This window comes from Vicia villosa, linkage group LG5 (genome assembly GCF_029867415.1).
Source record: "Vicia villosa cultivar HV-30 ecotype Madison, WI linkage group LG5, Vvil1.0, whole genome shotgun sequence".
Classification (NCBI taxonomy): Eukaryota; Viridiplantae; Streptophyta; class Magnoliopsida; order Fabales; family Fabaceae; genus Vicia; species Vicia villosa.
This window is the reverse complement of record NC_081184.1, coordinates 131,851,528-131,867,452: the sequence shown is the minus strand read 5'-3', so window position 1 is coordinate 131,867,452 and position 15,925 is coordinate 131,851,528. Positions and strand designations below refer to the sequence as shown.

Genomic DNA, 15,925 nt, shown 5'->3' with positions numbered 1-15,925 from the left:
TACAGTAGCAAGAAACATACGTTCTACTACCTTGGTGTCAAAAAATAAATGTCTGTTAAAATTGCTATACAAATATTACGAAAAATAATGATCGAGTCAATAAAGATAACATTTTTACAAAATTATCCTTAATTATTATTAGTTGTTATATATTGTCATGACTTGAAAAAAGTGTAGATAAAGGATAAAGTTGTTAAAAGTTAGTTAATGTTGCATTGAAAAAGAGATTATTATTTTGAGACAATTTTTTATGAATAAAAAAACACTTATTTTGAGACGGAGGGAGTATTTTTTATCGGGGAACTCAAAGTGTATACTCACACTTTATACATGGCTTCCCTCTTGAATATCATAAAATGAGGTTTTATTTTATTTTTTAGAAATCTTAGAACAAAATCGTTCTGCCTAAATCAAAAGAGAAGATATATGATAGCGGAATATAATGAAAATTAAAGTTGTCTCAAGGAGGCATATTTTGTTGCTTGTCGTTTAACTTTTGGTTTTATTTTTAGAGTTGAAATCTTAATCCGTTTTTACGCATGCATAAATCAAATTGTTTGATTATAGTATGAGCAATATGCTTTTAGTAAATTTACGGAAGTTTTAAATCAAGAACCACATTTGGGAATGTTTGTTTGGTTTGGATTTTGAAAAACATGTCATGGTTTGTAAAAATTAAGGTTTTGGAAGTGTGGTTTGAATCACAAGATCACATGATTTGAATCAGAGTTACGTAATGGCCAAAATTTGCTTTTGTGTTGTTATGATTCAAATCATAGATAGATTGACTCTTATCAAACATATTTATTAGAGATAAGGTTTATCATAACCACTTTTATAGGCTATTATTTAGGCTGTTATTTCTTTTCCTTTTATTTCTCTTATGTTAGTTAGTTTGTTAGGTCCAATAGCTATATATAAACAGCCAATTGTAACCTTTATTTCCCGAGAAACATAGATGAATAAATCTCTATAGCTAATCTTCAATATGGCATCAGAGCCTGGCGATTCCGATGATGATAAATCTGAGCAAGAATCTCCATCCGTCATCATCCCACCCAACCCTGCATATACTCTGAATAATTCTGATAACCCAGGAACCCCTCTTGTTTCTTCAACCTTGAATGGCAACAATTACCGTACATGGCTTCGAACCATGAAAACAGCTCTGCGCGCAAAGGTGAAACTCGGTTTCGTTGATGGTTCTATCAAGAAACCTGCCCGCAATTCTGCAGATTTTTCCAGCTGGGAGAAAGCAGATTCCATGGTCATGGCATGGATTATCAATGCGATCGATCCAAATCTGCATGGAAGCATCTCGCACGCATCAACTTCCCGTGAAATTTGGGTCGATCTTGAAGAAAGATTTGCCCAGATCAACGCACCACGAATTCATCAGTTATGGCGCACCATATGTCTTCTGCAAAAAGATTCCGCCATGACTATAACAGAATATTACACCCAATTCAAGAGCCTTTTCGACGAACTTGATGAACTCCAACCGATACCGGAGTGCAACTGTGGGGCCTCCAAATCTTTAACCAAAAGAGATGATGAGCAACGTGTGCATTTATTTCTTGGTGGTCTGGACAACGATCAATTTGCTCAAATCAAGGGTATCATCCTCAACTCCGATCCCCTCCCACCGCTGCGACGTGTTTTCAACCTTATACAACGAGAGGAATCACGGTTAACAACTGATACAGCAAGAAGCGTTAACACCAATACAGGTTCAGCTTTTCACTCTTCCAACAAATCAAAATGGCGCGAATACCCGAAAGTCAAGTGTGATCACTGTGGTAAAAATGGCCATGTCAAAGAAAAATGCTTTGAAATTGTCGGCTATCCTGCACATTGGGAAACCAGAAGAACTCCAAGAAGAGACCACAGAGCATCAGTTGAAAAACGTGATATTGCAGAAGGTTCAACATCAGGGCATGCTTTACATGGTACTCGCACCAAAAATCCAGTTCCTCCTCTCGATAACATGAGCGGTAATGTACATGCAACTGATACATGGATACTTGATAGTGGTGCATCCCATCACATGACTTATTTACCATCTATTTTGCATAATATTAAGCAACTGTCAAAGTCTTTCCAAATCATTACTCCCACTGGAACATCCACCCTTGTTGATTCCATAGGAGATGTCTTTTTGTCCCCTAATTTCATACTACATAATGTGCTTCTAGTTCCTTCTTTCAACTGCAATTTGATTTCCATTCATAGATTGACTCGTGATTTATCTTGTACGGTGACTTATGATCAAAATTGCTGCATAATCCAGGACCCTCTAACGAAGACGAGGATTGGATTCGGTAGCATGTATGAAGGTGTTTATCTGTTCACAAGGTCATCTCAACATGGATTCTTAGGAGCAGCTAAGAAAGACTTAACTACTTTGTGGCACACTAGAATGGGACACCCTTCTACTCAAGCTTTACAACAAATTTCGCATCATCTTAAATGTACTTTTGACTCACATAAATCAGTCTGCTGTGATATATGTCATAAAGCAAAACAATGTAGAAATTCATTCCTTTCTAGTAATAATAAAGCTAATGCAGCTTTTGATTTGATCCATTGTGATCTTTGGGGTAAATACAATACTGCTGCACATAATGGAGCACAATATTTTCTTACAATTATTGATGATTACACTAGAGGCACTTGGGTGTACCTAATGAAATCAAAAACTGAAACATTGCATCACTTGACCACTTTTTGTAATCTGATCAAGCGACAATTCAATAAAACTATCAAGAAAATCCGCAGCGACAATGGTACAGAATTCGTTAACTCCAAATTCTTAACTTTCATTCACCAAGAGGGCATAATTCATGAAACTTCTTGTGTTTACACTCCACAGCAAAATGGACGCGTAGAACGTAAACATCGACATATATTGAATATAGCGCGAGCATTACGTTTTCAAGCCAACCTTCCACTACACTTTTGGGGTGACTGCATTTTGACTGCAGCATACTTAATCAATCGTACCCCTACTGTTGCTAATAAAGGCCTCACTCCCTATGAGCTACTTTTCGAAAAGCCGCCCCAATATGATCATCTACGCAATTTTGGATGTTTATGCTACATGAAGAATGTCTCCAAACCACTAGACAAATTTGATCCACGAGCTGACAAATGCCTATTCCTTGGATATCCACAAGGACAAAAAGGCTGGAAAGTTTATAACCTTCAAACTCATACTTTTCATATATCACGAGACATCTTCTTCTATGAGGATACTTATCCCTTCCTTCAAACATCAAACCCTTCTTCCACCAACATTGTTCATAATTCTGCAGAATACTATAGTGATGAAGAACCACAAACTGATTCGGTTCCATCTCTAGATATTCCTCCTACCAATTCACAAGAACTTAACATTGCATCGATCAATCCTGACACTCCTGCTGTTGACAATCTGCACCAGGACCATGCAAATCACTCACCAGAATCACCTAGCAACACTCCTACACCAGATGATCACAATCCAACCAACCCAATTTCAACTTCCCAAATTTCATCCAATACAGATGATACGACTGAGGGGGAGCACAATGAGGACCATAATCATGCTGCAATAACGTTACCACCAAGAATACGACAACCACCACAACACCTCAAAGACTTCCATTGCTACAATGTGCATCCCAATATCAAATATCCTATTTCAGATTTTGTCCACTATGACAACTTCTCCCAGAATCACAAAGCTTATCTTGCAGCAATTAGTAACACTGAAGAACCTACATCATACACTCAAGCAAGTAAACTCCAAGTGTGGAGAGATGCCATGGCTCAAGAACTTCAAGCATTGGCAGACAACCAAACATGGGAACTAACCACCCTTCCACCTGACAAAAAGTTAATAGACTGTCGATGGGTGTACAAGATTAAGCACAAAGCCACGGGAGAAATTGAGAAGCATAAAGCTCGTTTGGTTGCCAAAGGATTTACTCAAACTGAAGGAGAAGACTTTCATGAAACCTTTGCACCCGTTGCAAAAATGACAACCGTTCGATGCTTACTAACTGTTGCAGCCACCAAACAATGGACCCTCCATCAAATGGATGTTAGCAATGCTTTCCTTCATGGCGATTTAGATGAAGATGTCTATATGAAACCTCCACAGGGCTACAAAACTACACATCCTAACATGGTGTGCCGGTTGAAGAAGTCATTATACGGGTTACGCCAAGCCTCTCGAAACTGGTATTCCAAATTATCAAAAGCTTTGATTGACTATGGTTTCCAGGAGAGCCATGCTGATCACAGCCTCTTCACGTACACCAAACCATCCATTTTCATAGCTGTCGTCGTTTATGTTGATGATTTAATCATTGCTGGAAACCATGAAGAAGCTTGTGCTAAATTCAAGCACTACTTGAGTCAATGTTTTCCTATGAAAGATCTTGGCAAACTTAAGTACTTTCTTGGTATCGAACTAGCACACGGCCAAGAAGGCTTATTTATCTGTCAACGAAAATATACACTTGATATTCTCACTGAATGTGGCATGCTTGGTTCCAAACCTTCCCCATTCCCCATGGAGGCCAATCACAAACTTGCCTTGGCCAATGGACCACCCTATTCTGATCCGTTAAAATATAGACGACTCATTGGTCGCCTCATTTACCTCACAATCACAAGGCCAGAATTAACATACTCTGTCCATGTGTTGAGCCAGTTCATGCAAACACCCCTCCAAGATCATTGGGATGCAGCCATGAGAGTCCTTCGATACCTTAAATCCTCCCCAGGTCAAGGCATCGTCTTACCTAAAAACAATGATCTCCAACTGGTTGCCTTTTGTGATTCAGATTGGGCATCATGTCCCATAACACGAAAATCTACATCAGGATATTTAATGAAGCTTGGAAACGCCCCCATTTCATGGAAAACAAAGAAACAAGTGACCATCTCTCGCTCCTCTAGTGAAGCTGAATATAGAGCCATGGCACATGCTACAAGTGAAATTATTTGGCTTCGCAACTTACTGAATACTCTTCAAGTCCCTTGCACACATCCTACTCTATTATACTGTGATAATCAAGCAGCCATTCACTTAGCCGCCAACCCTGTCTTCCACGAAAGAACTAAACACATTGAAGTCGATTGCCATTTCATCAGAAATCATATCCAATCAGGCACCATCACTACGGCTCATGTTCCAACTCAGCACCAACAAGCTGACATTTTCACCAAATCTTTAGGCGCTAAGGTTTTCCATGACTTCTTGTCCAAGTTAGGAGTTCATAATCCTCACTCTCCAACTTGAGGGGGAGTATTAGAGATAAGGTTTATCATAACCACTTTTATAGGCTATTATTTAGGCTGTTATTTCTTTTCCTTTTATTTCTCTTATGTTAGTTAGTTTGTTAGGTCCAATAGCTATATATAAACAGCCAATTGTAACCTTTATTTCCCGAGAAACATAGATGAATAAATCTCTATAGCTAATCTTCAATAATATTTTTCAAAAGCAAGATTTGTTTTTGTTTGTGTGATTCGAATCACAACTGTCCATGACTCGATTCAGAGAGGATTGATTTGAATCACAAAATGCTTGACTCGGATCAAACACAATTAGCGAGTTTTGAATTTTAATCTCTATGATGTGATTTGAATCAAAGGTTTTCTTGACTCGAATCACATAAAGCTTGAATCGAATCATAAAATCTTTTTTTCTTGATTCTTGGATCTTGATTCAAGTCACTTTATCTGTTGACACATCTTATACTTTTTGCTTATGGCTCAAATCAAATAGCATTTTTCTCTCATTTTTGTATTCGATATACACCACATATATAAACCATTGTCTCAAATCCCTTTCACAATATTGAAAAACATACGCATCCACTTTTTATTAGAATTTACAACACACCTAGTGGTCAATGTTGAAAACTTGCTTGCATTGATATAGATGAAAATCAATTTGATTGAAGTGAAATATTTTGCATAGTGTGTGAAAAATGATCCCATTTTTTTAGTTATACACTTGTCGTTGAGAATCAAGTGTGAGGAAGAAGTCTCATATTGGTTAAAAAAGGAAAGAATGAACACTTTATAAGTGAGAGAACTCACACACCTATCACCTTAAGGTTTTAGGTGGAGACGTGGTGTTTCTCCCATAAAGGTGTGTTGCTCAAGTGGAATGTCCCAGAAATTATCAATGCTCCCGAACTCGGTCCTCCTCCGATTGTTGCGCTAACGCTTGTGAGGTAGTGATGATGTTTGGTTGAGCATTTATTGGAATTTTATAATATATCATTTGATGTGTAGTAACTTATTCATAGGCATGCTTTGTTTTGAATAACGCCAAAATGAGTGTTTGGTTGAGCATTGATTGGAATTTTATAATATATCCTTTGATGTGTAGTAACTTATTCATAGGCATACTTTGTTTTAAATAAAGCTAAAATGAGTGTCTTGAATTTAGTTGCTGACAAATCCATGTAAATTATTTTAAAACATGTTTGATCAAATCCATAAGTTATTGAGATTACATGTTCATGAAAACTTTATGATATTTTTCTCTAATTTGCTTTGACGGCAAACAAAATGCTAGGTTGAATAGTTGATAAATGTATATTATGCATGTTTATTACTATTATTTTCACACACTAATTAGTTTACTTGTACACGAAGTACCATAAAAAATCCTTGATTTATACATAATCTAAATATTATCTTGAAATAATGCATTAATCATATTTTATTACCTTTTAAATTTCATAGGTTTAAGGATTGCAAAGCACTAAAGAAATGATCCAAATTCGAGACATAATGGAGTAAAGAACCCGGGTCTTAAAGGCTAAAATCAACTCAAATTCGCTAGAAGAAACTTTGTTCGACCGGTGAATCCAAAATAGAAAGGAATGGTATGCAAATCATATAATTTCTTAGGTGAATGCATCCTCGATCATTAAAACAAGAACAAAAAGTTTTTTCATTTAAAATAGTACATATTTGTTGGATGAGTCACATTTCTTCCATTGAATTTATGGCGGTTCCTATGATAGTTTTGAAGATTAATTTAGCACTGAGAAACCCAAAAGGATAATTTGTCTGACGAGCCATCCATCGCCCAGTGAATGAAATCAGATTTGGAAATCTAAAATAAGGGAATTTGGTCATTGTTTTGAGATAATTTTTAGTTTAGTTTTATATATAGCTATAATATTAGTGAGGGATAACTTGAGTGTTTATCAAGTTAAAGGCATGTCGAAGTAGAGTCACCAGAGGTTTGAGAGATCATCCAATGTGGTTTTATTTCTACACCTTATATCCTGTTACAATCATCATGAGTAGGTAAGTTCTATTTTGTTGGGGTTAGGTATGTACGTTATTATAAATTATATGTACTTGATGTGATCATGGCTTTATATTCATTTTAGTTAATTAGATATATTTGATCTTTACTCTTTTATTTAATGATACTTACATTGGTATCATGTCTCTAAAGTCATCAGATGTCGAGAGGTATTTTTAGGTTTAGAGTAAGGATAATGCTTTTATGTCTAAACATAACTTGATTGTTTATAATATGATTTATGAATCTAGCTTATGTTGAAAGGTGTTTTTACTTTTTAGATTTAGACATGGATAGTCATCTATAAAAAGTTAGAGTTTAAAGATATATTTCGATTTGGTATTCACTATTAAAATTTAGTGTTACCATATTTTATTTAACTATGAGATCGTCGAATAAACAATATGATTGATATCACGATGTTATTTTAGACATGGATAACATTGTTGAACAATATGTTATAATATGGAATGATAGTTAACTTTTATATAATTGAATATTGATATGCATATAGTAATTGCAATCTAACCTCGACAACTCTGTATCACTATTATTCTCTTATTTTATTTTGTTATTGTTTTATGTTCTCAAACAAAATTAATTTTTAAACTAAATTATTTTATTTCTTAAAATCTTATTAATTAAAGTTGTTAAGTCTGTTTAAAAGTTTTTGGAGCCAAGATTAAAGTTCTTTTGGTAATTGTATATTTTTATTTAATTAGTCAAAATTAAGGTTCTTTTAGTAATTGTATATTTTTATTTTATTTATTTTTTAAATTTTTAATACATTTTAGTCTAAAAAAGTTGTTAACTCTCTTTAAGAATTTTTTGAGCCAAAATTAAGGTTCTTTTGATAATTGTATATTTTCATTTTATTTTATTCTATAAGTCAAAACTAGGGTTCCTAATAAACATGCCAACTATTTATTTCACTCATAATTAATCCCATTCAAATAATTAATATATTTAATAAAATCCACCCATTAAATCATGTTGTCTACCCCATTTTCTCCTGAATCTCATTACCATCATTAACTAAATCTCACAGTCCTATATATAAAACCTCTATTTTATACAATTTTTATGTCTTATTCCATTACTATTTGTATACTACCTTTAATCTTTTAGTTATGAATCATGTTGTTTTATTTGTACATATAGATTTTGACATAAAAAAATGCATTTTTTTAAAGCTATTGTTGAAAACTTTAAGTGTTGAGATATTTTTCTATTATTTTTTGTCCAAAACATATCTCATTGTTTTTTTTCTTTCATTGAGATGTCTTTCTATATTTTTTCCGAAACATATCTCATTGTCTTTTTCTTTCGTTTTGATTTTGTTTCTATCATATACACAGTTTTGCCTTTAATTTTTTTAATTTCTTTTTTCCTTAATTTTTTAATTTTATTTTGATTTTTCTATATAAGTTTGTTAACTTCTAATGCATGCATATTTTCTTTGTTTTGTCTCTATCAGATTAAATATCAATTTTAGACAACTTTTTTATTCATAAGAGTTTTTATATGATTTTTCATTGGTTTTTAATAGATGTATTTTGATTTCTAATGCATGCATAAAATGCATAACATTATACTTTTTTTATTTGTTTTATTCGTATTAGTTTTTGTATGTATAGAATTAAATATCAATTTTAGACAATATTTTATTATATTAAAAATATTGTTAACAAATTCTTATATGTAATTATGCGCAACTATTTCATGACATGTATTTATATATTACTATTTCGTGCATCGCACAGACAAACGTCTAGTAGTAATTATTACTCATAAATCATACATCGCACTGATTCATGTGGAGACGATAAAAATATAATCATTTTATTTTGTTTTTTGTTGATATAAATAATATATTGTTGTGTAAAAGTTTCATGATCAATGGTGGCTTTGTTGGATTTTTTTTCTAACCTGTTTTTTTAATTGGAATTGAGTGAGAAATAAAAAACGCAAGTGTTCAACTTCTCTTCAAAATCAAATTGTTATGATTCAAAATAAAAACAAAGCATTCTAGATAATCGATACAGCGTGAGGCAGGAAAATGAAGGTTGAACGAATAATGAAGTTAATGACCTATGAACGAACATGTACTATAAACAGTGGCTACAGCGGTAACTAGGGGTGTTCGCGGTTCGGTTTGAATCGGTTTTAAGGCAAAAACTCATCCGATCCAAAAAAAATTACTTGCGGTTTGGTTCGGTTTTGGATGATATGTTAAAAAAATCCAATCCGATCTGATCCAATTTAATGCGGTTTAATTTGGATCAGTTTTTGGATATCCAAATTACAAATTATATTTTTATTAATATTATAAAAATACTAATAATCATAGATTTGATATAATATATATCATATAGTATATTAAAAGTTAATATTATAAAATGAAAATGATTGATTATAGTTGAAATAAATAAAATAATAAAAATAAACAGATTAAGCTAAGCTAATAGATAAGATAAAAAAATTAATTATCATATAATAATAAATTTATGTAACATATCATACTAATAAAAAATAAATATGTACGAAATACATATAAATGCGGTTCAGTTTGGTTTGGATCGATTTTGAAAAATCAATCCGAAATCCGATCTGAACCGAACGGTTCTCACAAAATGGCATCCAAACACATCCAATAAACTTCGGTTTTTTGCGGTTTTCAGTTTTTTCTTTTGGATCGATTTGTGGTTTTTATTTGGATTGGTTTGAATTTGAACACCCCTAGCGGTAACGGTGAAAGGACATCGTACGACGCCAGTAGGGGTAGAAATAGGCTAGGCTAGGCTAGACTTTAGAAGGCCTGAGTCTGGCCTACGATAAACTTAAAAGGCCTAAGCCTGGCCTAAGGCCTATCATAGGCTCAGTTTTTGGCCTACCGTGGGCTTTTTAAAATCCTGGCCTGGCCTGAAAGCCTATTTAAAAAGCCTATATCTCATTAAAGTTTTCAATAAATCTATATAACTTAAGAAGTCTTTTAGGTCGGCCTATATATACATATATAAGTGAACGTATTTAGCATTTGTTTTATATATATATATATATATATATATATATATATATATATATATATATATATATATATATATATATAGGGTAGCCTATTTAGCTTTTTTTTTCCCTAATATATATGCATACATGAACCAACTTATTTAACATATCTCTAGTATATATGAAAATATAGGTCGGCCTATAAGGCTTCATAGGATTTTTTAATAGCCTAAGCCTGACCTATTTAATAAAATAGGCTTTTAAAAAAGCCTAAGCCTAGCCTCTTTATTAAATAGGCCTGGCCTGGCCTAGGCCTATGTAGGCTGGGCCGTAGGCCCCTGTAGGCCGGCCTGACCTATTCCCACCCCTAGACGCCAGTGAATGAAAGGTGGTGGAACTAGAGTGAGAAAGTTGGAGATTTCTCTTTCAACTGGAAAAAATTTGAAGTTGTTGAAAAACAACATGTTTCTCATAGTTAGGGTGCGAATTTAGATGAAGTAACTAAGGAATGTAGTGAAGAATTATATGATCATGAATTTTTTGCTCTCAGAGATGTGAATAATTTTTATGACAATAATTTATGGTAGTGATGTGTATGATAAGTGATGAGTATGAATTTTTTGTTCTCAGAGATGTGAATAATTTTTTGTTCTCAGAGATGTGAATATGTTTTTGTTCTCAGATATGTATTCTTAAATGAGACTTTGAATCCAACTCAATGTATTGCAAGGTTAAAGGCAGGTTATGAATTTATTAGGAGAACAATTTTTTCAAGAAACCATATATCAACTAAATAAGAAGATTTTGAAGATGGAGATGAAGGCATTGATGAATTATGCACATTAGATGAAAATAGTGACGAAGAAGATTATAAGAAAAAAATATCCAAAGTTTAAAGCTCTGAAAGGAAAGGAAGTTGTAAGATATAAGTTGAATCAGACATTTTCTTATTTTCTTATGTTAAACTGGTAAGGAATGATATCAAAGATTAGGCTTTGAATGTTAAACAAAAGTGGATGGATATGACTAAGAAAGTAGTTGACGATTAGAGTCCCATATGAACTGGGAAATAATTTTTTTATTGAGTAGAAAATATCAATATGTTGTAAACTTGAAGGACATGGAATTATGCTTGGAGAAAATGAAATTTAACTAGAACTCCATGTGTCCATTCTATTTTTTGTAAGTGGTTTAATAACATCCATTCACAAGAGTTTCTTCCATATTTGAACGTAACTTGTACAATTAATGACTAACTATGTCGATGAATTTTAACTATGATATATTTTGTTGCTATTTTGTTTTAAGAAAATCACTTTAATGGTCACATGTAACATTCTTCTTCTTAATAACTGACTAGTGTCGTATCTAATAGTTAAAGGAATGTAAACCCATCCTCCATTTGTTAGGAGGACACAAGGGAAGCCTAAAAAAGTGAGGATAAAGAGTAATAATGAACCAACAAATATAAAAAAATGAAGAGAGTTACACGTGTCGTCAAATGCAAGAGTTATGGTATCTAAGAGTTATTGTGTTGTATCTAATAGTTAAAGGAATGTCAACCCATCCTCCATTTGTTAGGAGGACACAATGGGAGCCTAAAAAAGAGAGGAGAAAGAGTAATAATGAACCAACAAATATAAAAAAATGAAGAGAGTTACACGTGTCGTCAAATGTAAGAGTTATGGTATGTAAGAGTTATTGTGTTGTATCTAATAGTTAAAGGAATGTCAACTCATCCTCCATTTGTTAGGAGGACACAAGGGAAGCCTAAAAAAGTGAGGATAAAGAGTAATAATGAACCAACAAATATAAAAAAATGAAGAGAGTTACACGTGTCGTCAAATGTAAAAGTTATGGTATGTAAGAGTTATTGTGTTGTATTTAATAGTTAAAGGAATGTCAACCCATCCTCCATTTGTTAGGAGTTATGGTATGTAAGAGTTATGGTCTAGCATTTTTTGTGTAAAAAATCGCCCACCGTGGGGATCGAACCCACGACCACAAGGTTAAGAGCCTTGCGCTCTACCAACTGAGCTAGACGGGCTTATTGTAACTTATTTTGATTTTTTTTATACAAGTAACTAAATTGTTTTCTTAATATATATATATATATATATATATATATATATATATATATATATATATATATATATATATATATATATATATATGTGTGTGTGTGTGTGTGTGTGTGTGTGTGTGTGTGTGTGTGTGTGTGTGTGTGTGTGTGTGTGTGTGTGTGTGTGTGTGTGTGTACTTTGAAGTAATTCTTTGCTCAACTAAAATGATAGTAGAAGTCAAAAGAATATTTTTATTTTTGCAAATAGAAAAAATAAATTTATTTATAGAAACCCATTGTGGGGCTCGAACCTATGACAAATTAAGAGGCTTGCATTCTAAAATTTAAAGCTACGCGGACTTATTATTGTTGTTATTATTGAGAAAATAAAATTTTATTTTTAAAGAGAAAATTATAGATAACAATAATGGAAGGATTCATTTTCTTTGCATATTCTAGGATTTAAAAAAATATAGCTTTGAAACCTCGTGATTGTGGTTCTATTGCTTATATTTCTTTTCGAAATAAGGTTTTTGGATAAAAAATACTACCACTTGTACGAATAATCACATATTTCTTCCGTGAGTATAATAGTTCTGGCATGACAAAATGCACTTCTTTTATTTGTACGATAAAAATATAATCATTTTATTGTGTTTTTGTTGACATAAATAATATATTGTTGTTTAAAAGTTTCATGATCAATGGTGGCTTTATTGGATTTTTTTTCTAACCTGTTTTTTTAATTGGAATTGGGTGAGAAATATAAAACTCAAGTGTTCACATTCTCTTCAAAATCAAGTTGTTATGATTCAAAATAGAAACAAAGCATTTTAGATAACCGATTAAGCGTGAGGCAGAAAAATGAAGTTTGAACGAGTAATGAAGTTGATGAACTATGGACGAACATGTACCATAATAAGAGGCTACTGCGGTAACGGTGAAAGGACATCGAACGACGCCACTGAATGAAAGGTGGTGGAATTAAGTAAGAAAGTTGGAGATTTATTTTTCACTTGGAAAAAATTTGAAGTTGTTGAAAAATAACATGTTTCTCACAGTTAGGGTGCGAATTTAGATGAAGTAACTAAGGAATGTAGTGAAGAATTATATGATCATGAATTTTTTATTCTCAAATATGTGAATAATTTGTATGGTAGTGATGAGTACGATGAGGCTACACAATAGGGAGGTGAGGAGTATCCTGAAGAATAATAATTAGAAAGTATTAGTGAAACCTCATATTTTATTTATAGTGATCATGAAGAAATTTGGGATTGGGCATATGTATTCTCAAATAAGACTCTGAATTCAAATCAAGGTATTGCATGGTTATAGGCAGGTTGTGAACTTATTGGGAGAATAATTTTTTCAAGAAACCATATATCAACTGCTTGAGAAGATTTTGAAGATGGAGATGAAAGATTTGATGAATAATGCACACTAGATGAAAACTGTGACGAAGAAGATTCTAAGAAAAAATATCCAAAGTTTAAAGCTCTTAAAGGAGAGGAAGTTGTAAGATTTGAGTTGGCCCAGACTTTTTTTAATTTATATTGGTAAGGAATGATATCAAAGACTAGGCTTTAATTGTTAAACATAATGCATTTTTTTAAAAGAATAAGAAAGAAAAAAAATTCTTATTAAGTGTAAGATATGATGTCCACTAATATGAGGGGGAATAAGTCCACTCATAGTAGTTATTGCCTAATTGTAAATTTAGATTTTGTTTATACTCGTCATAGAACTGGTAGAAATATGAAAGCAAAGAGGTTAGCAAAGAGTTTTTTTAGCCTCTTAAGTCACATACCAAATATGAAGCTTTCAGATATATAAAGCAAAAACAAAAGCATTCGGAATGACTGAAATTAGTTGGTTAAATCTTCATAAGCATTTAAGGAGTTATGGAGACTAATAATTGAAAAGTAATGTATGAAGTATATAATAAATAGTGAAATGGTTGTGGAAGGTAATGTGTTTAACATAACAAATACGTGCTTCAATACCTGGAAGACAATATTTGTCATTTGTTGCAGACCCTTAATCAGCTTAGATGATTGTTTTTTAAAGGAGAGATTATGAACTTCGTTACTATCTATTACAATCAAATGATTCCAACATATTTTTCTATTGTTGAGGATGAAGCAAAACATCAGCGGTCTTGGTTTATTTAATTATTATTATATGATTTGGAAATCATCCAATATCTAGATGATCATTTATATCCGACCAAAAAATAGTAAACTAATATGAGGAAACTTTTTCTTGTATATGGACCAGACCAATTTTTAGTACTCACACCCTATATGACTTACAAGTCAATAACATGTGTGAAGCTTTTCATAACGTCTTATTAGAACATGAGAACAAATTTGTAATATCACTTATTGAAATATTGAAAATCTAAAGGACTAATAGAATTGTCAAACTTAGGGATATATATATATATATATATATATATATATATATATATATATATATATATATATATATATATATATATATATATATATATATATATATATATATATATATTATTATTATTATTTATAGTTATTTATGAATAATAGAATTATTAGAGTTAGAGATTATGTTTAAATACAAGTGATATTTGTGTCCTATGATACAAAAGAGGTTGGATAGGACTAAGAAAGTAGTTGACGATTGGAGTCCCATATGGACTGGGTATTTAAATTACTTTTTTTTTTTGACAAGTATAAAATATCAATTTGTTGTGAACTTAAAGGACGTGGAATTATGCTTGTAGAAAATGAAATTTAACTAGAACTCCATGTGTTCGTGCTATTTGTTGTAAGTGGTTTAATAACATCAATTCATAAAAGTTTCTTACATATTTAAACATGTACAATTAATGACTAACTATGTCGATGGATTTTAACTATGACATATTTTGTTACTATTTTGTTTTAGGGAAATTACTTTTATGGACACATGTAACATTCTTCTTTTTAATAACTGACCTGTGTTGTAGCTAATAGTTAAAGGAATGTCAACACATCCTCCTTTTGTTAGGAGGACACTAGGGAGGCCTAAAAAAGCGAGGAAAAGAGTAATAATGAACCAACAAATCTAAAAAACATGAAGAGAGTTACATGTGTCGTCAAATATAAGAGTTATGGTATGTAAGAGTTATGGTCTAGTAACATGCAATTAACAAACATACATGGGAAAAAGAATAACTTACATGTTGCAAATATTCGATAATACAAATAATTTTGATAATATAGTTATGATAATGTTATTTCTGTAACCACGCATTCAAGTTTCTCAACCATGAAAACAACATGCAAATAAAAATGCTCATGCACTTAAAGAACCAACCGATTATGTTTTGCAAAATAACAAATAAATTATGTCGTGAATTTCAAAATAATTTACATGTCGGTTGGCAAAATTTAACACTAGTTTTTAACATTTTTGTGTTAAATAAATTGCTCGGTGGGGTTCGAACCCATGACATGTTGGTCTGGCAAGATTTAATACTAATTTGAAGCATTTTTTGTGTAAAAAAT

At 32.2% G+C, this 15,925-nt stretch overlaps 1 non-coding gene across 1 annotated transcript; it reads right to left on the bottom strand.

Moving 5' to 3' along the window:
- Positions 1-12,304: 12,304 nt before the first annotated feature.
- On the bottom strand, positions 12,305-12,377 carry TRNAK-CUU (transfer RNA lysine (anticodon CUU)). The gene has a single exon. It is a non-coding gene; the product is annotated as a tRNA-Lys (tRNA).
- Between the last annotated feature and the right edge of the window lie 3,548 nt (positions 12,378-15,925).